Source organism: Entelurus aequoreus, linkage group LG05 (assembly GCF_033978785.1).
Source record: "Entelurus aequoreus isolate RoL-2023_Sb linkage group LG05, RoL_Eaeq_v1.1, whole genome shotgun sequence".
Lineage (NCBI taxonomy): Eukaryota > Metazoa > Chordata > Actinopteri > Syngnathiformes > Syngnathidae > Entelurus > Entelurus aequoreus.
Window position 1 is genome coordinate 41,411,206 of NC_084735.1, and position 24,902 is coordinate 41,436,107.

Here is a 24,902-nt window from a genome sequence, read left to right on the forward strand (position 1 = left end):
TTCCTACCGGAATCGCAAATTCTAGTTACTTTTGATATTTGTATCGATCAGCCCACCTTTGTTTACATTAAAAAACTCTAAATTACAGTTAGCGGTTACCATATCTTCCTACAGTGTATAAAGTAGCATGTTTAGCTATTCTTCGTCCTCCAGTGATATTGCTAATTGTAAAAAACTGTTTATTTGCTGACATGGAGGTGAAGATTATTGCCTTAGAAGTGACTTTGCACTGTGGGGGGATATTAGCCACTAGCAAGACTGCTACATTGCATTAAGGACGCGCCCGTTCGCTTCTCTTTGGCAAATTTGACTGGCTGTGTTATATAGCACCAAGGTCGCTAAACAGAGCCACTCTGCAGGCTTATACACACACGCAACCACGGAAAATACACGCCACACACACAGGTATCCCACCTCCCACATCCCACGCCTTTGACGCTTCACTCATCGTGGTATGACGAAACATGGAGCAGAAACCCTAGTGGCTAGTGTTGTCCCGATACCAATATGTTGGTATTAGTACTAGTACTAAAATTATTTCGATACTTTTCTGTACTTTTTGATTATTTTCTAAATAAAGGGGACCACAAAAAATTGCATTATTGGCTTTATTTTAACAAAAAATCTTACGGTACATTAAACATATGTTTCTTATTGCAATTGTGTCCTTAAATAAAATAGGGAACATACAAGACAACTTGTAAGCAAACAAAGGCTCCTAATTTAGTCTGCTGACGTATGCAGTAACATATTGTGTCATTTTCCATTCTATTATTTTGTAAAAAATATGAGGGACAAGTGGTAGGAAATGAATTATTAATCTACTTGTTCATTTACTGTTAATATCTGCTTACTTTCTCTTTTAACATGTTCTGTCTACACTTCTGTTAAAATGTAATAATCACTTTTTCTTCTGTTGTTTGATACTTTACATTAGTTTTGGATGATACCACAAATTTGGGTATCAATCCGATACCAAGTAGTTACAGGATCATACATTGGTCATATTTAAAGTTGTTATGTGTCCAGGGACATATTTCCTGAGTTTATAAACATAATATATATTTGTTTTTAAATGAAAAAAGATCATAGTAGTATCGACTAGGATCGCTCCTGTACTTGGTATCATTACAGTGGATGTTAGGTGTAGATCCACCAATGGCGTTTGTTTACATTTTGATGCCGGTGAGCTACGGTGTGCATGTTTAGCTATTCCTCGTCCTGCAGGGATGATACTTGTAAGAAACATACTTTATTTGTCGCCATGGAGACCAGGATTACTGATTTAAAAGTAACTAAAACACTGCCGACTGGGGCTGGACTTTAGCCGCTAGCTAGCTAGCCATGTCTTAAAGCATCTCTTCCTGAAGGCGTTTCAGTGTTATAACTTCACCTTTATCGTCATTTTTTAAGCCAAAATGCGTCCGTTCTCCCTTTTCTCTCTACACACTGTGTCTGCTTGTAAGTACTCCGTGAATGTGCGCTACCGAACATGCTCGTCTGCTCATAAACCAGCAATGACACGACGTGACGACGACAGGGACTTGGGGTGGGGTGGCGGACCGGTATTTTTCAGAGGCGGTGTAGTACCGAATATGATTCATTAGTATTGCGGTACTATATTACCGTACAACCCTACTAGTTGCTAGCAGCTTCAGGCCAGATGCCCGCCCTGTACCCCTTGTTGCAAATCTCAAGAGCCAATCCATGTCCCGAAGTTACGGATCTGACTTGCTGACTTCCCTTACCCGCCTTGTTCAAACATGCTAGAGGCTCTTTGCCTTGGAGACCTGCTGTGGATATTGGTATACGGCAGTGGCGATTGCATTAAGACCGCAAGGGAAGCTCAGCTTCCACTAAAATATAAAAAAAGTGATCAAATATGTACTTATATGTTTATATTTCATGACTAAAATTTACGCTAGAATACATTCAAATTTTGTTCAGAATCATCTACTTTCTCAACAACTGGCACGACTTACTCCTCATTAATTGTGGTAGCGTCACGGTGCATTAAACAGTGTTGAAGTGGAGTGTCCATTGCCTTCAATGGGGTAACAGAGTGGGTTGTTCCACTGCAGCCAAACCAGACAATCATTGGATAAATGCTTGGCTTTGTTCCGCCCACAGACACCAAGCTTCTCTGGAAGTGAATGAGAAGTGGGGTCAGACTCGGCTGGCCTTCCTCAAAATGATGGGATATGTCTAAGGCTGAATCCCTTTTTGGATTAACAGCAAATTTGAGCGAATTAGCGATCTTGAAATACAAACCACTGCCAGAGCATTGTTCAAGTTTCATTTTGTTGGCCTTGTTGATACAGAAAAAATGTTCAATCGTTTAAGTGACATTTTCTTTGTAAAATCTATCGTCTTTATATATTTTATCTGTTATTGGAAACTGTACTCATGTTTTATTGGAAACTGTACTCATGTTTAGAGAGTAGCTGAAAATAAGTTCCCCCTAATTGAAAGACCCGCAGCCGCCACTGCTATACGGCCTGTGTTACACCACACAATAATAACAATTGTAAGATTACAGCAAAAATAATGAAATATTTTGGAACTAATTACTTGAGATGTAACAGTATCAAATCTCACGATACGATATTATCACAGTATTAAGGCCAAGGTACAATATTATTGCGGTATATGTCTAAATATAGCTCAGTAAAAATGTCCTAGTGTGTAGAGCGAAGTGTCAGGAATGTTTAGAGTAAACACGCTTACTTTAATTCAACACAAACATAAAGTTACAATGTTCTGGTCATGTTTATTTATACAAACAAGTATTTCTAAGTTAAAATAATTATGTAGGAACATCTACTGTTTCAAGCAAATATTTAAAAGAATAACTTACAGTTGACATCTTCGAAGTAACAATGTAAACATCCAGTGTAACACAACAGTGTACAGTTTAGTGTCTTTCAACTTTTACATTATGGGAAGCAGTGTCCTCTGCAGTGGTCATTTTTTACATCAGTCTGGAAAACGTTTAGCAGAAAGGTAAACTAACAATATAACTTTTAATAATGTAAATACCTCACAAACTGATGTTTAGCTTTGCTGGCTTCAAATATCTTTCCAGTGTGACGGTTTGTAAGGTGGCAATTTGTCCAGCCCTGCCTTCCGCCCGAGTGCAGCTGGAATAGGCTCCCCGTGACATTGAGAGACAGGCGGGGAAGAAAAATAGATGGATGAATTAAATATGTACCAAGTAGCTTTGTAGTTTACTCATATATCCAAGCATTGAAAGTCTTTTCGTGGTGATTTCCCGCCGTGCAGCCCAACGAGACCGGCTGGCTCTTTGTCACCTTGGAAACGCTCGAAACGAAAGTGGCGTGCTTTTCTTTGCAGAACAATCAATCAATCAAAGTTTATTCATATAGCCCTTAATAACAAGTGTCTCAAAGAGCTGCACGAGTACGAACACACTTTACTTCCTGCTTACGGCGTTAACCCCCCTCCCCCCTCCATTTGCCGGTCCCGCGCTGCGCCAAAGATTCTGGAAGATGTAGTTTATTTACAGACTTAGCCAACGCTAAAACGCCAGAAAAAAACTACACTTACCATGTTTTCGTTTGATACCGTCACATGTCACAGTGTTATTGACTTTGAAAACCGCTGTATTTGTAATATCCTTACATACCTACCAATTACTTATAACACAGATTTGTTTTTAAATATGTGTAAATTTTTTTGAGCATTTAAAAAAATATATATAAATATACGGTTCATCAAGGTTTATGCAAATAATATGATGACGTGATATAAGTATATTGACAAGTTGGGGGGGAAACCCCGGAATGTGTCATCGGCATGCATTATCACACTTTAAGGATAGTACTAAAAGCTACATAAAACACTGCACAGACTCTGTTACTGTGGATAAGCGCGTCCGAGTCTATTCCAACACAAAGCCATGGATGACGAGAGAGGTGCAGAGGCTGCTGAGGGAGAGGGACACCGCATTCAGATCGGGCGACAGGGAGCTCTACAGCACTGCCAGAGCCAGCCTGAAGCGTGGTATCAGGGAGGCTAAGGAGGACTACAAAACGAAGATTGAGGACTGCTTCCAAAGCAACGACTCTAGGAGGGTATGGCAGGGGGTCCAGCACATGACCAACTACAGGCCCAGCAACCTCCCGGCCGGCAGAGGAGACCCCCGGCTGGCAGAGGAGCTGAACTCCTTCTACGCCCGCTTTGAGGTAACACCATCGGAAGCAGTCACACCTCACTCAGTAGCAACACCTCACCCATCAGCCACACCTCAATCAGCAGTCACACCTCACTCGGCAGACCACAGCAGCCTCACCCTTTCAGTGACAGAACACGAGGTCAGACGCACACTGAAAGCCGTGAACCAGAGGAAAGCTGCGGGACCGGACGGCGTCTCCGGACGGGTGCTGAGAGACTGCGCTGATCAGCTGGCTGGTGTCCTCACCGACATCTTCAACCGGTCCCTGTCCCAGGCCACCGTCCCATCCTGCCTGAAAACCTCCACCATCATCCCGGTCCCCAAAAAGAAAAACAGTCAGCTGTCTGAACGACTACCGGCCAGTGGCACTCACTTCCATCACAATGAAGTGTTTTGAGAAACTGGTCCGGACCCACATCCTCTCATCCCTACCGCCCGCATTGGACCCCCATCAGTTTGCCTACCGAGCCAACAGGTCTACGGAGGACGCCATCGCTACGGCTCTCCACTCCGCCATGTCCCACATGGAGGGGGGGGGGGGGGGAGCTATGTACGGCTGCCCTTTGTAGACTTCAGCTCTGCATTTAATACCATCTTACCTGACAGACTGGTGACCAAGCTAGCAGACCTCGGAATATCCAACCCCACCTGTCTCTGGATTAAAGACTTCCTGACTGACCGCCATCAGAGGGTGAGGATGGGTACCCACACCTCCACAGCCCTCAGCCTCAGCACCGGCTCACCTCAGGGCTGCGTGCTGAGCCCCCTGCTCTACTCACTCTACACCCACGACTTCACAGCCACCCACCCCGGCAATCACATCATAAAGTTTGCCGATGACACAACGGTGGTGGGCTGCATCTCTGGGGTCGACGAGACGGCATACCGGGACGAGGTGGAGCAGCTGGCAGTGTTGAGCAGGGTGAACAACCTGAAGCTGAACCAGCTCAAGACCCAGGAAGTGATTTTGGACAGCAGGAGGAGAAAAACTACCATACAGCCCCTCTACATCGACGGGGGCTGTGTGGAAAGAGTCTCATCCCTACGCTTCCTGGGAGTTCACCTGGATGAGGACCTGTCCTGGAGGACCAACACCACGGCCATCGTCAAGAGGGCACAGCAGAGGCTCTACTTCTTGAGAGTACTCAGGAATCTCCACCTGAGACAGGATCTGCTGGTGTCCTTCTACCGCTGTTCTGTGGAGAGCATCCTCACATACTGCATCTGCGTATGGTTCTGCAGCTGCACAGCAGCAGAGAGGAAAGCTCTCCAGAGGGTTGTCAACTCTGCCCAAAAAATCATCGGGTGCCCCCTCCCCTCCCTGGAAGAACTGTAACTCCCGCTGCCTGAAGAAGGCAGCCAACATACTCAAGGACCCATCCCACCCCGGCAACAGCCACTTCGATCGGCTGCCTTCCGGCAGACGTTTCAGAACCATGCGAACCCGCACAAATAGACTCAGGAACAGTTTCTACCCCCGGGCCATAACTGCACTAAACGCAGCTAAATTGTAAAAAAAACAACAACAACAAAAAAAAAAAAACTCCCTCACGTGCAACATGAGGAAGCCACCGGTCAATCACGATCCGGGACTGTGCAATCAGCGATTGCATGCCAATTGGACAATATTTATCATATTTATTCACACAATTAATCCACAATAAAAAGCCTGCACAGCATAGGAGGTAGGAAATGCTGACTCCCACCCCCTTAGCACACTGGGATTCAGCATTACTCCTCTCTAGTCACTTTATACTTTTTACTGTCTCGTTTTCTTTTACATTGCCTCCTAGAGTGGTCTTAGGCCACATTGTATATTGCACATTGTGTATATTGTGTTGTTTTTGTATATTGTGTGGTTTCTTCTTTTTAAAAAAAATGCCAAGCACCTCAGGGAAGCAATCTAAATTTCGTTGGACCTGTACCTGTACATGCACAATGACAATAAAGATCATTCATTCATTCATTCATTCATTCATTCATTTATCATCATATATTGAATATATCACGCAACCCTTACTGGAAGCCAATCAGCTTCTGCTAAACAACACCTAGTTGTACTTCGATTAAAATGTGTTTAATCTAAGTGACAAAAGAATTACCACCGTATGCAAGACCATGTGAACACCCCCCCCCGCCCCCGCCCCCCCCCCCCGCCCCCCATCCCACTTGCCAGTGAAGTTTACCCCCCATCCCCAGAGAAAAGTCTATATGCAGCATTACACAGGTAGCAATTATTCATTTGACAAATAAAGACCAACAAATGCAATCTGAAGAAAAAATATAAACCATTTAAATAATATACTTGAGAATAAAATGATAACTTAACACCTACGGATGTAGTGCAAATAGCATGGGGCGGGGGCCGGGGGGGATTCATGAGCCACATTGCAGAGGTGGGACCAAGTCATTGCTTTGCAAGTCACAAGTAAGTCTCAAGTCTTTGCCCTCAAGTCTCGAGTCAAGTCCCGAGTCAAGACAGGCAAGTCCCGAGTCAAGTCCAAAGTCAAGACTAGAAAGTCTCAAGTCAAGTCCCAAGTCCTGCATTTTGAGTTTCGAGTCTTTTCAAGTCCTTTTAACCACAGACTAATATTTTTACACAGATTGTATATGCTTTTAAAACGCTGTATTTATTTATTAAAACAAGTGCATTTGAAATTGCAGGGAAAAAAATAGTGCTGACATTGCAATTCATAATAGCACTATTAACCAGTCATTTTAATAGTTTAAACAATTTTAAACAATTAACTCATTCCTTTACAGAATAAACACATTTGCAAAAACAAACATTAACATACTATTGGTTGTATTTTATGAAAATAATATAACCACAGAGTTGAGAAGGAGCAAAGATCTTCAATATTTGTATGTGAAAATCACAAAGAAATCTTCCGGGGGAGGATGACCCCCCTACAGGGGTTTGGTTTACAAACTTTCAGCCCCACCTAAAACAAAATTCACCAGCCGCCACTGATTATGATGCATTCTCATTTTAGGCAAAATATAAGACAATACTTTCTTAACAGTATAATTGTAACCAGGAATAAGTCTTCAAGTAACAATATTCAAATACTAACATTGTTGGGTAAGACAGCATTTGGTTTTATTCTGAATCCAGTGAAACAGATTGGTGGTTTTAGCTGATATAAAGACTTCCAGGTGTTTATATATGTTTATGTTTAAGTATTTGGCAGACACTTTTATTCAAAGCGACATACATAAAAAATACATATAAAACAATCACTGTAAACATTATCATTTAAGGGAAGAATGTAATAGAAAATATCAATACAAAGTGTCAAGACAGAATAAACTCTCTGCTGCTGCAGTCTATAGGTCCCTAAGATATATAGATATCTAATGCATTCATACATTGTTTATGTAGGATATACACATGTATATATAACCTAATCATATTGTTTCTTCAACTTAAAAATAGCTGACCGTTTTTTTCCCCCTTCTGTGGGATTATATTCCCAGTTTTGATCTCGGATGTCTGGCCATTTATAGCGTATAAGAATATTATATTACTGTTAAGCAAACTATGAATAATAAAAACGCCAAAGCATGTGTCCGTTATCATAGCTACACGTTTGACAAAAAAAGCGCGTGAAAATCAGTGGTATTCAGTGAGGTAAAATGAATTAAATTCGCTGACAGCTCATTGCTCCTGCCAAATGAATTGCACTGAGTGGAGCGGATCACCACTCCAAGATGGCGGCGCCGCGTCTCGTCTGTGCCAATAGGCAGTAGCGCTCAATGCTGCGTACCCTTATAAGATGTCTATGGTTATAACGTTAGCAGTGAGTTTACAGCCTCACTGATTTAACTACACAGCAAATAAAAGTCATGTTACTTAGCCAATAAACTTACTTTCAAAACTTACCCTTCTTTGTGGATCTTCAAATGTCGAACGAAGTTGGAAGTTGTTGCGTCTCCGTCTGTAATATTCGAACTGCGTGATTTGCATACGGCAATTCGTTTTTTGTTGACCAAGTCGTAGTTTTTATACCCGAACGAAACCAACTTTGGCATAATTGTTTCTCACTGCCGCGTTGTTTGACAACTCATGTTCGGTGGTTGTCCTGCAATTTGATTGGATGAGAGCTGTGGGATGAAAACAACGTATATCTAATTTGATTGGCTATTGTACTGACAGCACATCAGCTGACAAGCAGCACACACGCTTATAGACACAGACGTAGAAAATGAAAGATGCGGAGCGCTCCCAAATAACTTTTTAATCTTTGGGTTTTGGGGAAAGTAGCAAGTCATGTCAAGTCAAAAGCCTCAAGTCCAAGTGAAGTCACAAGTCATTGATGTTAAAGTCTAAGTCGAGTTGCAAGTCTCTTTACATTTTGTCAAGTCGAGTCTAAAGTCATCAAATTCATGACTCGAGTCTGACTCGAGTCCAAGTCATGTGACTCGAGTCCACACCTCTGCCACATTGTGTTAATTTTCTCCCCATTAACTAAATGTTTGTGGAAGTAGTGGTGATGGACACTTCGTCCATCATATTTTTTCGAGAATGTGAAGTCTGAGTTTACCTCATATAGTCCTCGGCTAAGTAATTCAGTTCTTAGTGTATCAGTGAAATGGTGTGGCCAGTCAGCAGGATCAATGGGGGCAGCTATAGATAGAATCACAGGGATTGTTAAAGCTGAGGATGTGTCTTCAGCTTGTTGGATTGTAACATTGAGTGTGCTGCTATTGCTTCATTATCCTGTAAGAAAATTAAACACACACACACATAACAACAACTTTGAAATATATATTGGTATGTAGATGTATTAATAATGATAATTTTAGCTCAATTACAAGACCAACATTTAATATCCATGATTATTAAAATCCATTATTTGATTTTGCAGCATGTTAACAGTAATAAAATACATTCATATCAATGCAGCCAAAGTAAGACAACTATTTCAGATGAATAGACAAGGATGTCTTGAGAATATTTCATAAATGATTGTGACAAAAATTAGTCCAAAATTGATTTAGATTTATTACCGTTGAGCATATATGTTTTACACGTTTTAATTGAAAGAAGATTGTTACTGAAGTCTGTTAAAAATAACAAACACCTCACCTGGATACATGTCGAGTCTTTTGCTGCTTGCTGTCTGAATAAATGCTGTAGTGCAGTGGTCCCCAACCACCAGGCCGCGGACCGGTACCGGGCTGCGGACCGATTGGTACCAGGCCGCGCAAGAAATTACATTTTTTTTTGTTGTTTTTTTTTTTTAATTAAATCAACATAAAAAACACAATATATACATTATATATCAATATAGATCAATACAGTCTGCAGGGATACAGTCCGTAATCACACATGATTGTATTTCTTTATGAAAAAAAAAAAAAAAAAAGCCAATAGCCGAGCTTAAATTAAATTAGGTTTAAGTTTGGGTTACCAACTTTTTCGCCCTCCGTACGTGTCTTGATTTTCTGCTTCACAGATGTTGCTTATTTACTTTCTGTTAAAAAGTTCACCCAGTTGAACATGTAGTTACCGTATGTAAGCTACTCATGCTGTTCCTGAACAGGAATAACAGCCTGTTGTTGCTGTTAGCCCATATAAGAAAAGTGTTTAGCTAAATGTACATTTATACCTCTGCTTTTTAGCTCGTATTTCCTGCACCCCCAAATTTGTCACGTTTCATGTACCAGGTAAATTGTGACGAATCGGGCTATATGAATCCCATTCCTATTGTAAATGTTATGACGTTTATTTCCACGGGGATACCTTATCTTTATTTTTGAAAACCTCATAAAAAACATTTACACATATCCTGTTGTTCATTTGTTAGGAATAGGGAGGGGTGTTCTGATCAGGGTTGTATGCTGTCGATTCGGCGACTGATCATTCTTGAGTGAAATCGGCTGACACCAATCACATGTCCATCCATCCATCCATTTAAATGTTTTTTTTTAATATGGTTAGGTGCTGTTATCAGTGTAAAAATAGTGACACACTATTTAAACTATTTCCTTATTTTCTATTACATTTGTGTGATCAAAACAAAATCACTAAACAATAATTAAACAAAAGCATAAACTACTACTGTATATTACTCAATGAAATATTTGGATATGAGTCCAGGGGATTATTTCCTAAAGTTAATATTAACAAAACAACAAGAACAACAAAAGATTTTGATAAAATACACATATTGATCCAAACAGAGAGGGTACAGTCTACCAAGTTAAATTTGTTGTGTGTTGAAAGTACTTGGCCAATAAAGCTGTTTCTGATTCTGAACACTCTAGGATCTATCGTATACTGATATTACTCTTGTTATCAACAATACTGATTTATGGATCGATCTGTCTTCCCTTTACATATATTATTGGTAAGGTTATTAATCTACTAGTTAATTTCCTGTTTTTAGCTGCTTACTCTCTGCTATACCGCTCTTCCTTTGACACTTCTTAAACTATATTACTGTAAACACTTATTTCTCGTGTAGTTTCAAGCTACTTTAGCAACTAGCTTAGTGATTAACTTCCCTGCTCCAGCTTTCTTTTCCCCTGTGTGTGACATGTTTAACCTCTTCCTCCAGTGATAATAATAATTCTAAAATTGTAGTTTATTTTCCGCTATGGAGGATTATTGATTTAGTGGTTAGCTGCTTAGCCACATCTGTGGCAAGCTATTTATTCCGGTTGGCGGACTGAGCATCGAAAAATAGGAGTGTCTGTTTAAAAATGTGTACTGTTTTTGGAAGAATGAAATTTCTTGTTCCCATCAATGCTTGATGCCAGGAGAATAAAGGGGGAGGAGCAAGTCGCCGGCGCATATGGTGGCACATATACCCCAGCCGAGTCATACCAAAGACTATAAAAAAATGGGACCCATTACCTCCCTGCTTGGCACCCAGCATCAAGGGTTGGAATTGGGGGTTAAATCACCAAAAATGATTCCCGGGTGTGGCCACCGCTGCTGCTCACTGATCCCCCCACCTCCCAGGGGGTGATCAAGGGGATGGGTCAAATGCAGAGGAAACATTTCACCACACCTAGTGTGTGTGTGACAATCATTGGTACTTTAACTTAACTTTACTTTAATAAATGCAGCAGTATATTGTCGAAAACCAACATTTTCACAGCCATCTCAAAAATGTTTTTAATCTTGGATTGTAACCCCCACAAATATGCAATTTTAGGTGTGTCAAAAATGTCAACATGTGACTGAAGAGTTAAAATGGCAGTCTGGGACCATGCTGCCGATTAAGTGTGAGTAGCAACAGATGTTGGGGACTGTGTTAACATGCTTTGTGCAGCATGTGTGGAATTAATGAGCGTGGGTTTGTGAATGTGAGAGTCTTTTAATGGCTTCCTCGAAGACTTGACTATTGCAGATAGTGACTTTGGAACAACACCATACACAGCAGGCAGATGGAGAGCTCTATTGACGGAAACCAAGAATAGGCAAATTAATTGGATCCTTATCAGCGAAACTTACAGGGGTTGACAGCCTCAGGTGTTGGTTGGTGCCTCTGATAAATGTGTGTTATTGGCTGTGCCCTATGGAGTGTTTAACTGGCTTTACCATTAAAGCTTAATGTGGGGCTCCTCTTTGACCTTGGTGACAGGCATCCTGTCACTGGATGTGTAAATATCTAAAGAGACCTGAAAACAAACGCCTGCATGGTCATATTTCAATTTTAACATATATGTGCATGGCATACATGCATGGTCACATGACATGGGGTTGGGGAAGCCATCGTATGTGTGTTACCAGTGCTGTGTTGTGACAGTGTAGTCTCATGCATCATGCAGAGACGTTGATCGCTTTGCAACAGCATCCTTAGGTGAACCCTCGCGTCACAGCTTTCGTCTGCGGAATATTTCTTTCTGCAGGGATCACACGGCACAGAGCGAGAGGGTAGAACTTTACAATCTGCAGCAAGCTAAACATAATGCTTAGGATGGCATACCATTTTAATGAGGGGAAGGAAGTCAGACACTCTTTGTGCTTTGTTTTTTAAATGAAACAACCTGGCAGACATGTTGGTTAGGGGTGGGCATTTTACAAAATTTTCCTCATCAATCATTAACAATCAATTGATCAATAAATTAAACTCCTGCTTTTATGCCAGTGCTGTATTGGTCATAATGATGAAGTCATGGGTTGCACAATAAAGACGATAATATATATATATATATATATATATATATATATATATATATATATATATATATATATATATATATATATATATATATATATATATATATATATATATATATATATATATATATATATATTAGTTTGGGGTCACATTGAAATGTCCTTATTTTTGAAAGAAAAGCACTGTACTTTTCAATGAAGATAACTTTAAACTAGTCTTAACTTTAAAGAAATACACTCTATACATTGCTAATGTGGTTAATGACTATTGTAGCTGCAAATGTCTGGTTTTTGGTGCAATATCTACATAGGTGTATAGAGGCCCATTTCCAGCAACTATCACTCCAGTGTTCTAATGGTACAATGTGTTTGCTCATTGGCTCAGAAGGCTTATTGATGATTAAAAAACCCTTGTGCAATCATGTTCACACATCTGAAAACAGTTTAGCTCGTTACAGAAGCCACAAAACTGACCTTCCTTTGAGCAGATTGAATTTCTGGAGCATCACATTTGTGGGGTCAATTAAACGCTCAAAATGGCCAGAAAAAGAGAACTTTCATCTGAAACTCGACAGTCTATTCTTGTTCTTAGAAATGAAGGCTATTCCACAAAATTGTTTGGGTGACCCCAAACTTTTGAACGGTAGTATATATATATATATATATATATATATATATATATATATATATATATATATATATATATATATATATATATATATATATACTGTATCAAACCAACATAACGATGAGGTAATGGCTTAACAATCTATTTTTTATCCAAACAACACAACAATACTAGAATTTGCATTTCCGGCAGTGTATGTCCTATGTGCGCAGGCCGCCGAACCGCCAATACGCGTGAGCAGAACTGAAATGCTTGATTGTCAAGGGTGAGCTGATGGTGAAACGGTTCGAATCGTTTGAGAAATGTGGGATATGAAGAGGTTTGTATATTGACCAATCATTTTCAATGGGAGGAAATTCCTGGTAATCAGGGAATTTTGAGAAACGGGAAACATGCTGGCTTGAATGTCCAGGGCGAGCGGAGTGTGTGGATGTTGGAACGGTTCAAATTGGATGAGAAATGTGGGATATGCAGTGCATTGTATATTTCCTATTCATTTTCAACGGGGAGAACATTTCCGGGAATTTTGGGAAAGGCTAAACATGTTTTGCGTTTGATGTATGGGAAGCATAGTGTGTAGATGGTTCAAAGGTCGGAATCCGGGAAAAAATGGGCATTGTCGAACTATGAATATGTCCATTCATCTAAATGGGAATCACCTCGAAATTTGGGAATTTCAGGAAAACTAGAATTTTGGGAAAATATAAATAATACCACAACTATCCTAGATGATGTGAATGGGTTGGTGTTGGAATTTTTCAAAACGGTTGAAAAGTGTTGACGTAGTAACCGTTTGAATTTGAATTGGTATTTCGAAATTCCTGGACTTTTGGGAAAACCGGGGGAAAAAAAACACTTTTTTGTCACAACTAAGAGGAATTTTCTAAAGGTGGAATGGTCAAAAACGGTTGAAAAATGTGGACTGTGAAAACTTTCCAGTCAGATGTAAAAATAGGGCTTTGGAAAACTGGAAATTCCTGGAATTGTTTTGAACTTGTAAAATGGTAGTTTGAATCTCCAAGGCGAGTGGAGTGTGTGGATGGGGGAACAGTTCGAATCAGTTGAGAAATGTGGGATTTGTGCAAGTTTGAAAAATGGTCCATTCATTTTCAATGGGCAAAATGACTCGGAAAAACGGGAATTCTGGGTAATCAGGTATATTTAAAAAAATAAAATAAAATCAATTGGGGAAGGATTACGACTTCCGGTCGAGCTGAATGTTTTAGATACTCGAACGGTTCCGATTTAATACAAACTATGGGCTGTGAAGCGCACCACAGTTTTTCGCGGAATAATAATAAATAGATGATTTTTTGGTGTGCAAACCCCGTTTCCATATGAGTTGGGAAATTGTGTTGGATGTAAATATAAACGGAATACAATGATTTGCAAATCCTTTTCAACCCATATTCAGTTGAATGCACTACAAAGACAAGATATTTGATGTTCAAACTCATAAACTTTTTTTTTTTTTTGCAAATAATAATTAACTTAGAATTTCATGGCTGCAACACGTGCCAAAGTAGTTGGGAAAGGGCATGTTCACCACTGTGTTACAGGACCTTTCCTTTTAACAACACTCAGTAAACGTTTGGGAACTGAGCAGACACATTTTTTAAGCTTCTCAGGTGGAATTATTTCCCATTCTTGCTTGATGTACAGCTTAAGTTGTTCAACAGTCCGGGGGTCTCTGTTGTGGTATTTTAGGCTTCATAATGCGCCGCACATTTTCAATGGGAGACAGGTCTGGACTACAGGCAGGCCAGTCTAGTACCCGCACTCTTGTACTATGAAGCCACGTTGATGTAACATGTGGCTTGGCATTTTCTTGCTGAAATAAGCAGCGGCGTCCATGGTAACGTTGCTTGGATGGCAAAATATGTTGCTCCAAAACCTGTACGTACCTTTCAGCATTAATGGCGCCTTCACAGATGTGTAAGTTACCCATGTTTTGGGCACTAATACACCCCCATACCATCACAGATGCTGGCTTTTCAACTTTGCGCCTATAATCAATCAATCAATCAATGTTTATTTATATAGCCCTAAATCACAAGTGTCTCAAAGGGCTGTACAAGCCACAACGACATCCTCGGTACAGAGCCCACATACGGGCAAGGAAAAACTCACCCCAGTGGGACGTCGGTGAATGACTATGAGAAACCTTGGAGAGGACCGCATATGTGGGTAACCCCCCCCCTCTAGGGGAGACCGAAAGCAACGGATGTCGAGTGGGTCTGACATAACATTGTGAAAGTCCAGTCCACAGTGGATCCAACACATCAGCGGGAGTCCAGTCCACAGCGGGGCCAACAGGAAACCATCCCGAGCGGAGACGGATGGTTCTTTTCCTCTTTGGTCCGGAGGACACGACGTCCACAGTTTCCAAAAACAATTTGAAATGTGGACTCGTCAGACAACAGAACACTTTTCCACTTTGTATCAGTCCATCTTAGATGAGCTCAGGCCCAGCGAAGCCGACAGCGTTTCTGGGTGTTGTTGATAAACGGTTTTTGCCTTGCATAGGAGAGTTTTAACTTGCACTTTCAGATGAAGCGACCAACTGTAGTTACTGACAGTGGGTTTCTGAAGTGTTCCTGAGCCCATGTGGTGATATCCTTTACACACTGATTTCGCTTGTTGATGCAGTACAGCCTGAGGGATCGAAGGTCACGGGCTTAGCTGCTTACGTGCAGTGATTTCTCCAGATTCTCTGAACCCTTTGATGATATTACGGACCGTAGATGGTGAAATCCCTAAATTCCTTGCAATAGCTGGTTGAGAAAGGTTTTTCTTAAACTGTTCAACAATTTGCTCACGCATTTGTTGACAAAGTGGTGACCCTCGCCCCATCCTTGTTTGTGAATGACTGAGCATTTCATAGAATCTACTTTTATACCCAATCATGGCACCCACCTGTTCCCAATTTGCCTGTTCACCTGTGGGATGTTCCAAATAAGTGTTTGATGAGCATTCCTCAACTTTATCAGTATTTATTGCCACCTTTCCCAACTTCTTTGTCACGTGTTGCTGGCATCAAATTCTAAAGTTAATGATTACTTGCAAAAAAAAATGTTTATCAGTTTGAACATCAAATATGTTGTCTTTGTAGCATATTCAACTGAATATGGGTTGAAAATGATTTGCAAATCATTGTATTCCGTTTACTGTATATTTACATCTAACACAATTTCCCAACTCATATGGAAACGGGCTTTGTACAATACAATATGCTTTGGCATTCACACAATTACAGCAAGCTTAAATGTCAATACGCACACGCACACACACACACACACACACACACACACACACACACACACACACACACACACACACACACACACACACACACACACACACAAAAGTATTGTTGTTGCACTCCAAAACGTTAACCACCATGTTGCTACAATAAAAAAATTAAATAAAAAAAGGAAAATCATTTTATCTTGTGTGTGTGAATATTTGTGGCATTGTTGAACACTGGAAGTTTTTGAAGTGATAAAAGAGCAGTGGCTTGACGTAGGCACCGTTAGCGTTAGCACAAACTGGCAGTGTGAAGCAATTATTCGGCTTAGGTCCCAGTTGTGCCTTCTCCTTTGCTGTAATAAAGGTCCGCTGAGGTATGTCTTTTTGTCTCGTCACATTTAAAGATTTGCTGTGGAACAAATACCCCTTCACTGATAAAATCCTCGAACTGAAGGTGTGCAAGCCGGAGGATAACTAGCTAAAAAACTAGCTCAGTGGTTGTGTTGCAACCCAAAGCTATACAGCGAGACTGTGAGAGTTTGGACACATTCAACCCTTGTGTGGTGTTCGGGTCTGTGGGACCCGTTTTTGATTTTTATTAAAAGAAAAATGATACAATTAATACATTTTTCAAACTGAGACTCACTGGCTTTGGCTTATTTTTTGTGAAGAACATATATCAGAATAAATATTTAATGAACACACACCATACACACCCCCTACACATTTATATTACATATAAGATGTTCGGGTCCACTGGACCCGGGGCTAATAGAAGTGTGGAAATTGATGTTCTGTGTACCACACACACACACACACACACACACACACACACACACACACACACACACACACACACACACACACACACACACACACACACACACACACACACACACACACACACAGCAGGCGTAGACAGGGAGGACAGAGTGTAGGAACACAGAACATCAGAGGGTCAAATGTGCGACAAAATGAGAGCAGACAGTGTTGACAAACAATGTTGCAACCTTGTGTGGGAAGCGCAGGTGCAGAAACACAGAAGAAGAATCCCTGTGGGATGCAGAAACTGGCAGAGAAATTTCCATGCAACGTTCATATTGTTGTTACTCAGCCAGTGTTTGTGGGTCTTAGACTTAGACTTAGACTTACTTTTTATTGTCGTTCAAATTTGAACTTTACAGTACAGATAAGAACGACATTTTGTTGCATTAGCTGGTTGGCAGTGCAGGATAAAAAAGCAATAAGGTGCACATATAAATAAATAGATTACTGTAAAGATAAATATATTGCACTTTTGCATATGCATCTACAGTATGTTTATGGATGTATGTTATATTGTCTTTATATTCCAGCGAGTTCATCCATTTTTGGGGGGAATTGAGGGGATTATTATGATGCGTTCAAGAGTCTTACAGCCTGAGGGAAGAAGCTGTTACATAACCTGGAGGTTCTGCTGCAGAGGCTGTGGAACCTCTTTCTAGAGTCCAGCAGTGAAAACAGTCCTTGGTGGGGTTGGGAGGAGTCTCTGCAGATGTTTTGAGCCCTGGTCAGGCAGCGGCTTTTTGCGATCTCCTGAATAGGAGGAAGAGGAGTCCTGATGATCTTTTCCGCCATCCTCACCACTCTCTGTAGAGACTTCCAGTCTGAGGCACTGCAGGCTCCAGTCCAGACAGAGATGCTGTTGGTCAGCAGGCTCTCTATAGTGCCTCTGTAGAATGTGGTGAGAATGGTGGGAGGGAGCTGTGCTCTTTTCATCTGACGCAAAAAGTGCATGCGCTGCTGAGCTCTTTTTACAAGAGCTCCGGTGTGTAGGGACCAGGTCATATTGTCAGTTATCTGCACCCCTAGGAACTTGGTGCTGCTTACCATCTCCACCGCTGTGCCGTTGATGAAGAGTGGAGCGTGGCTGGACTGGTGCTTCCTGAAGTCGACAATGATCTCCTTGGTCTTGTCGACGTTCAGGACCAGGTTGTTGGTTCTGGACCAGTCAACCAGATGTTTCACCTCCTCCCTGTAGTCCATGTTGTTGTTGTCACGGATGAGGCCCGCTACTGTTGTGTCGTCCGCATACTTCACAATGTAGTTAGTAGTGGACCTGGCGCAGCAGTCATGGGTCATCAACGTGAACAGGACTCAGGACGCAGCCCTGGGGGGAGCCGGTGCTCAGGGAGATGGCACTGGGGGTGTTGTTGCCCACTCTCACAGACTGTGGTCTGTCTGTGAGGAAGTCAAGCAGCCAGTTGTATAGGGGGGTACTGAATCCAAGGGGGGCCAGTTTGCTCACCAAGTGCTGTGGGATGATGGTGTTGAATGCTGAGTTGAAGTCCAGAAACAACATCCGCACGTGCGTGTCCTTTCCTTCCAGATGTGCTAAGCTCAGGTGGAGTGCAGAGGAGATGGCGTCCTCTGTGGAGCGGTTAGGGCGATAAGCAAACTGGTATGGGTCGGATGTGGGGGGAAGTCTGGAGACAATGTATTCCTTTACCAGCCTCTCGAAGCACTTCATTACAGATGTTTTTTGGGATAAGTCAGTATTTTAACATAAAAGTGTTTGATTGTGAGGCATTAAAAGCCACAAAATGCAACGGGTCCATAAGACCCACAAACACTGGCTGAGTAACAACAATATGAACACCACACAAGGGTTAAAGTGTTTCTGATCACACAAAGTGATCTTTAAGACAGGCTGACAAAGCTCTGACCGGCGCAAGGTACGACAATTGTGAAAATAAACACGTTAGAACAGGCCAATTATTTTGACTCGGGGGGCTAAATTTAGAGAAAAAATTGTATCTGATTTTTAGGAACACTAATATAAACCTCACAATAATGTCTGATTGAATGATAAAAACATTATGACAGACCGCCTTAAAAAACGGAATGGAATTAAAAAAATTTTTTACTGATTGAGACACCCAGAATGTACATGAAAATAAAGAATGTGGGGTTTACAGAATCAGCACCTTCAAGTCCGAGTCCATGGTTCTCGCCCAGAAAAGGGTGAAGTGCCATCTCCAAGTTGGGGAGGAGATCTTGCCCCAAGTGGAGGAGTTCAAGTACCTCGGAGTCTTGCTCACGAGTGAGGGAAAAGTGGATCGTGAGATCGACAGGCGGATCGGTGCGGTGTCTCCAGTAATGTGGACGCTGTATCGATCTGTTGTGGTGAAGAAGGAGCTGAGCCGGAAGGCAAAGCTCTCAATTTACCGGTCGATCTATGTTCCCATCCTCAGCTATGGTCATGAGCTTTGGGTTATGACCGAAAGGACAAGATCACGGGTACAAGCGGCTGAAATGAGTTTCCTCCGCCGGGTGGCAGGGCTCTCCCTTAGAGATAGGGTGAGAAGCTCTTTCATCCGGGAGGAACTCAGAGTAAAGCCGCTGCTCCTCCACATCGGGAGGAGCCAGATGAGGTGGTTCAGGCATCTGGTCAGGATGCCACCCGAACGCCTCCCTAGAGAGGTGTTTAGGGCACGTCCGACCGGCAGGAGGCCACGGGGAAGACCCAGGACACGTTGGGAAGACTATGTCTCCCTGCTGGCCTGGGAACGCCTCGGGATCCCCCGGGAGGAGCTGGACGAAGTGGCTGGGGAGAGGGAAATCTTGGCTTCTCTGCCCAACCTCAGATAAGTGGAAGAAAATGGATGGATGGATGGATGGATGGGTTTACAATATTAACTATGAACGATAAAACACTGAATATTGACATTTGAACATCTCACCCCCTCTCGATCGACATATTTTACAATCAAGCGAAACACAACAAAAATGCAACGAACAGTGAAAAATGAACGCAATGGGTAAAAACCCCACCTACAATCTGATATATCTGATACATCACTAGTGTACAAGATCTAAACAGGATGTGATGTAGGGCACCCCACCCCTTCAAAATGGCCGTGCCGGGTGTGCAGGAAGTGATGTCATCAAAATGGAAGCCTCTTATGGCTTCAAGCGGCATGCAAAATAAATGAATTAAGTGTTCATACGCCAAGACATGATTCGCACACAGAGGCATATCTGGCCCAGTGTAAAGGTTCGTAAACTGATAATGTTGCAAATAGAGCCGTTTGTAAATCGAGATTCCATTTGGCCAATGATAGAGCTTTTAACACTATCCTCATGTTGTGATAATGCATGTTGATGACACATGCTAGCTGTGTCCTGCACCTTTGACAGCGGCAAGCGAACAAAGACGTCCTCAAAGCAATGTAGCGTCCTCTCAAGACGTTAATGTGCAGCTTCCAAGTCACTAATCCTTTCCTCCTTGTCGACAAATAAATTTGATCATTATCATTGGAGGACCAGAGGATAGGGGACAGCTAAACATGCTACATTTACGACACATGGTTGGGGGGGATATAGAAATGCATTGCTAACCGCTAAGCTAGAGGTCTTGAATGTAAATAAGTGGGCTGTAACTGTACCGAGTATATTATCAGTAGAGATGTCCGATAATATCGGACAGTTAATATTATCGGCCGATAAATGCTTTAAAATGTAATATCGTAAATTATGGGTATCGGTTTCAAAAAGTAAAATGTATGACTTTTTAAAACGCCGCTGTGTACACGGACGTAGGGAGAAGTAGAGAGCGCTATTAAAACTTAAAGGCACTACCTTTGCGTGCCGGCCCAGTCACATAATACAGTGTTTACCATAAACTGCCAAGATACCTGTGGCGGTGGGGGCGTGGCTATGGGTGTGGTCACCGTGACATCATCGAGTAATTTGCATAATTTACTACAATAATTTGATTTTCTCTAAAAAGGCTCAAAAAATGTATACTTACTAATTAATAATTACAGTTTTGTTTTAAACGTCCATCCATCCATCCATTTTACAATATAATTACAACACTTTATGTACATATTTATATACAGATTTGAACAATAAGTTATTCACTGAAATATATTTATTAATTGTGGTTCTTACAAAAAATATATCTTATAAAATATACAAGCTAAAATGTCTCAAAGCTCTGCCCCTTTAATTAGTGCATACTAAATAATTTAACTTTAGCCTACTACTACAACCATATTATTTACCAGCAACATAAAGTGAAACAGAGGCAGAGGTGTCCTGCCACAGGCAGTAACAAATAAACAGAAAACAGTAGTGGTGGTAGATAGACACAGAGCTTCATCAAACATCTGATCCACTGAACAAAGAGCTCCAAAAATCTTGAACTTTGGACTGCCATCAGTTTTACTCCCTACACTTAACCATGTGTTTCCTACTGCCTGCAGACTTTGCACCCTTTGTTATATACACATGTTGTGTTTCTAATATAAATACATTTAATAAAGTCAAATACAAATAAGGCAACAAGAGAAGTATCCTACACTTCTCTTTTGTAAAGTAAATCTGAACAGCCGATATGGGCATCTACATCAACTATATGATTTGCCTGAGAAGCTGGAGAGGACCAAAAAATAATAATAATAATAATTATTATTATTATTATTTTATTTATTTATTTTTTAATTTGTGGCGGGCCGCCACAAATAAATGAATGTGTGGGAAACCCCTCTACGGCTTTTCACACACACAAGTGAATGCAAAGCATACTTGGTAAACAGCCATACAGGTCACACTGAGGGTGGGCGTATAAACAACTTTAACACTGTTACAAATATGCACCACACTGTGAACCAACACCAAACAAGAATGACAAACACATTTCGGGAGAACATCCGCACCGTAACACAACATAAACACAACAGAACAAATACCCAGAACCCCTTGCAGCACTAACTCTTCCGGGACCATGAACTTATTCGGGTGTTACCATTTAGTGGTCAATTGTACGGAATATGTACTGAACTGTGCAATCTACTAATAAAAGTTTCAATCAATCAATCAAAAGCTACAATAAACACCCCCCGATACCCCGCCCACCTTAACCTCCTCATGAGAGCATGTCCCAAATTCCAAGCTGCTGTTTTGAGGCATGTTAAAAAAAATAATGCACTTTGTGACTTCAATAATAAAAATGGCAGTGCCATGTTGGCATTTTTTTCCATAACTTGAGTTGATTTATTTTGGAAAACCTTGTTACATTGTTTAATGCATCCAGCGGGGCATCACAACAAAATTAGGCATAATAATGTGTTAATTCCACGACTGTATATATCGGTATCGGTTGATATCGGAATCGGTAATTAAGAGTTGGACAATATCGGCTATCGGCAAAAAAGCCATTATCGGACATATCTAATTATCAGTATATGGTTGATACTACTGTGATTAAATCAATATTCATTTATTTTTTTCTCATTTTTTTGTTATTGCTTACAAACTCATGAAATAAGAGAGAATAGTAGTTTTTGTTTTTGTTTACTTATTTATTTATTTTGCGCTATTGACTTTATTATATATTTTGTATATAATAAAAGGGTTCAGATTACAGTTGTGATTAAAAATGTAAACATTTAATGATCTTCAAAAGTATGAATATTGGTGTGGTCAATTATGTCCTGTAAGTACTTGCTATTGAATGGATTAAAACCAAAATGTGTTGTATCGCCCAAAACAGCGGAAGAATATGTCTTCATCCATTTTAACAGAAGTGTAAATAGTTTAGTGCGTATTACACACATATTTACACGGTATTAACAGTAAATTACCAGAAAGACTAATGATGGTTTTGAGGAAACAATATAACTGCAAATGATGCTATATGTTACCACATAAATCAGCGGCTAAATTCAGAGTTGTTTTTTTTAAAAACGTTTTGAAATGGTTCTTTTATCATTTATACACCAAATAATATATTGTTTCAGGCCACATCACCCATCCCTAATGCTGTCCAAAGGTGCCGTCCCATAGCTGACTTTGTTTTGTTCTTCTTAGAACCACAAACTAGTTAACACTGAATCAAAAACGCATCTGCTGGTATTCTACACGCCATTTGTCAAAACAATCAATTTCACACAATCAACTGCATTTCTAACAGTAAATTAATCAATTATTTTTTATTCCTAATTTGGCTTCAGCAAATTGCTACATTTTCGTGAGGATTGTTAGCAGTGGGCCACAAATCAATCAATCAATTCCTGGTGGTGCATCATGGGAAATCACAAATATATACCGCAAATGACAGTTTAGATTTCAAATAATGAACAGTCATAGTAGAGTAAGGTTGCAACGATAAGTCGACATAAGTATAAAAAATAATCAACAAAAATTTGCTATTGTCAACGAGTCACTTGATAAAGTTTTAACTGATAGACAACATAATTGTTCATGGATATACTTTTATTACTTAAATTGTTGCTGCTAAATAACCGGAACAATACTGGATGAAAAATACTTTTTGTACTAAATGCCATGTTTACAAGACGTCTTGCACTTTAAGTCTGTTGTTTTATTTTTCACTGAAGTTGTTTACTTTATGTAATAAAATAAAACCATTCATTTATTAGTGCCGTGTTTTTCCAGACTATAGAGCACACCAGTATTGAAGACGCACACACCAAAATGTAGAAGAAAAATATATTTTTACATAAATGAGCCTCACCAGACTATAAACTGCAGATATACACCAGTACAAACGATTTTGTAAATATTTATTTACATACCTTAATTGTTTCCAAATGGTGCCTGTAACACGGCTGTAAAACAGCGAATCAAACAAAACAGAAGTCATCGTCATGGACTCCATAACTACACGGTGACGTTTTGAGGAATTTACAAAACTGAAACAATACAAAAAGAATACCATTGTAAGTTAATATTACTAACACAGGTACTTGTAAAAGTGTTAGCATATTTGCTAATGCTAACAACGCTAGCTTGATTACATTACGATAGCACGTACAAATATGCATTAAAACACTCCTACACACATCACACATGGGACGGTTTAGTAAGTATGAATTGTTTTAGTTGTATTATAAAACTTACAAACATTGCTTGGAGAAATTAAGCATCCTTTCGAGTAAAAAACGCCATGGACGGTTATACTTCGGGTTCAAGGCATGAAACAGGAAGTCCATTTTCAACCCGCAGCACCCACAGTGAGCGAACTCGTCCAAAAGATGGCGCCATAGCACGAACAATAACACACATTTTAAGTGCGTCTGTCGGTGTAATATGAACTATTTGTTGAATACAAAAGCTTATGGCCGTCCGCAAAGAAAAAATCATAAATTAGCCACACTGTTTTTTAAGCGGCAAGGTTCAAAGCTTTGGGGAAAAGTAGCGGCTTACAGTCCAGAAAATACGGTAATGCGTTTCTTTTGTTACCATTTAATTTACTAAAATAGGTTTTAAAATCCAGTTGAAATCAAAAAGGGTACTCAACGTCAAATAATTGTTTGACTAGTCAACTACTGTATTATCATAATCCTACAATAATTTGTTGTAGCCCTATAGTAGAGTTTGAAAAATGAAGGAAAGTGACCAAACCTCCACTTCTGAAACACTCACAGTGGGATGCCATGCGGGGGACAGCCTCGGTGGGAGTGTGGTGTTTTTTGGCTTTAGGCATCAAAGCAGCCCACTGTGTAGCTCACCTCGTCCAAGAGAAAAATGAGAAAAGAGAGATGCAATCTGGTCCATTAGAACACAAAGATACACAACGAAACGATCAATGCAACAGTGAAAGAACAGAATTAGACTTGTACCAATGATACTGTCACATTAATATGAAAAACCGTGGTAGTTGGAGGGTGAATTACTGCAAGAGA

At 40.5% G+C, this 24,902-nt stretch overlaps 1 protein-coding gene across 3 annotated transcripts in view; it reads left to right on the forward strand.

The window, feature by feature from the left end:
• Nucleotides 1–24,902, forward strand: part of nlgn2b (neuroligin 2b) — a 312,849-nt gene that overhangs the window by 192,740 nt on the left and 95,207 nt on the right. The window lies entirely within an intron of this gene.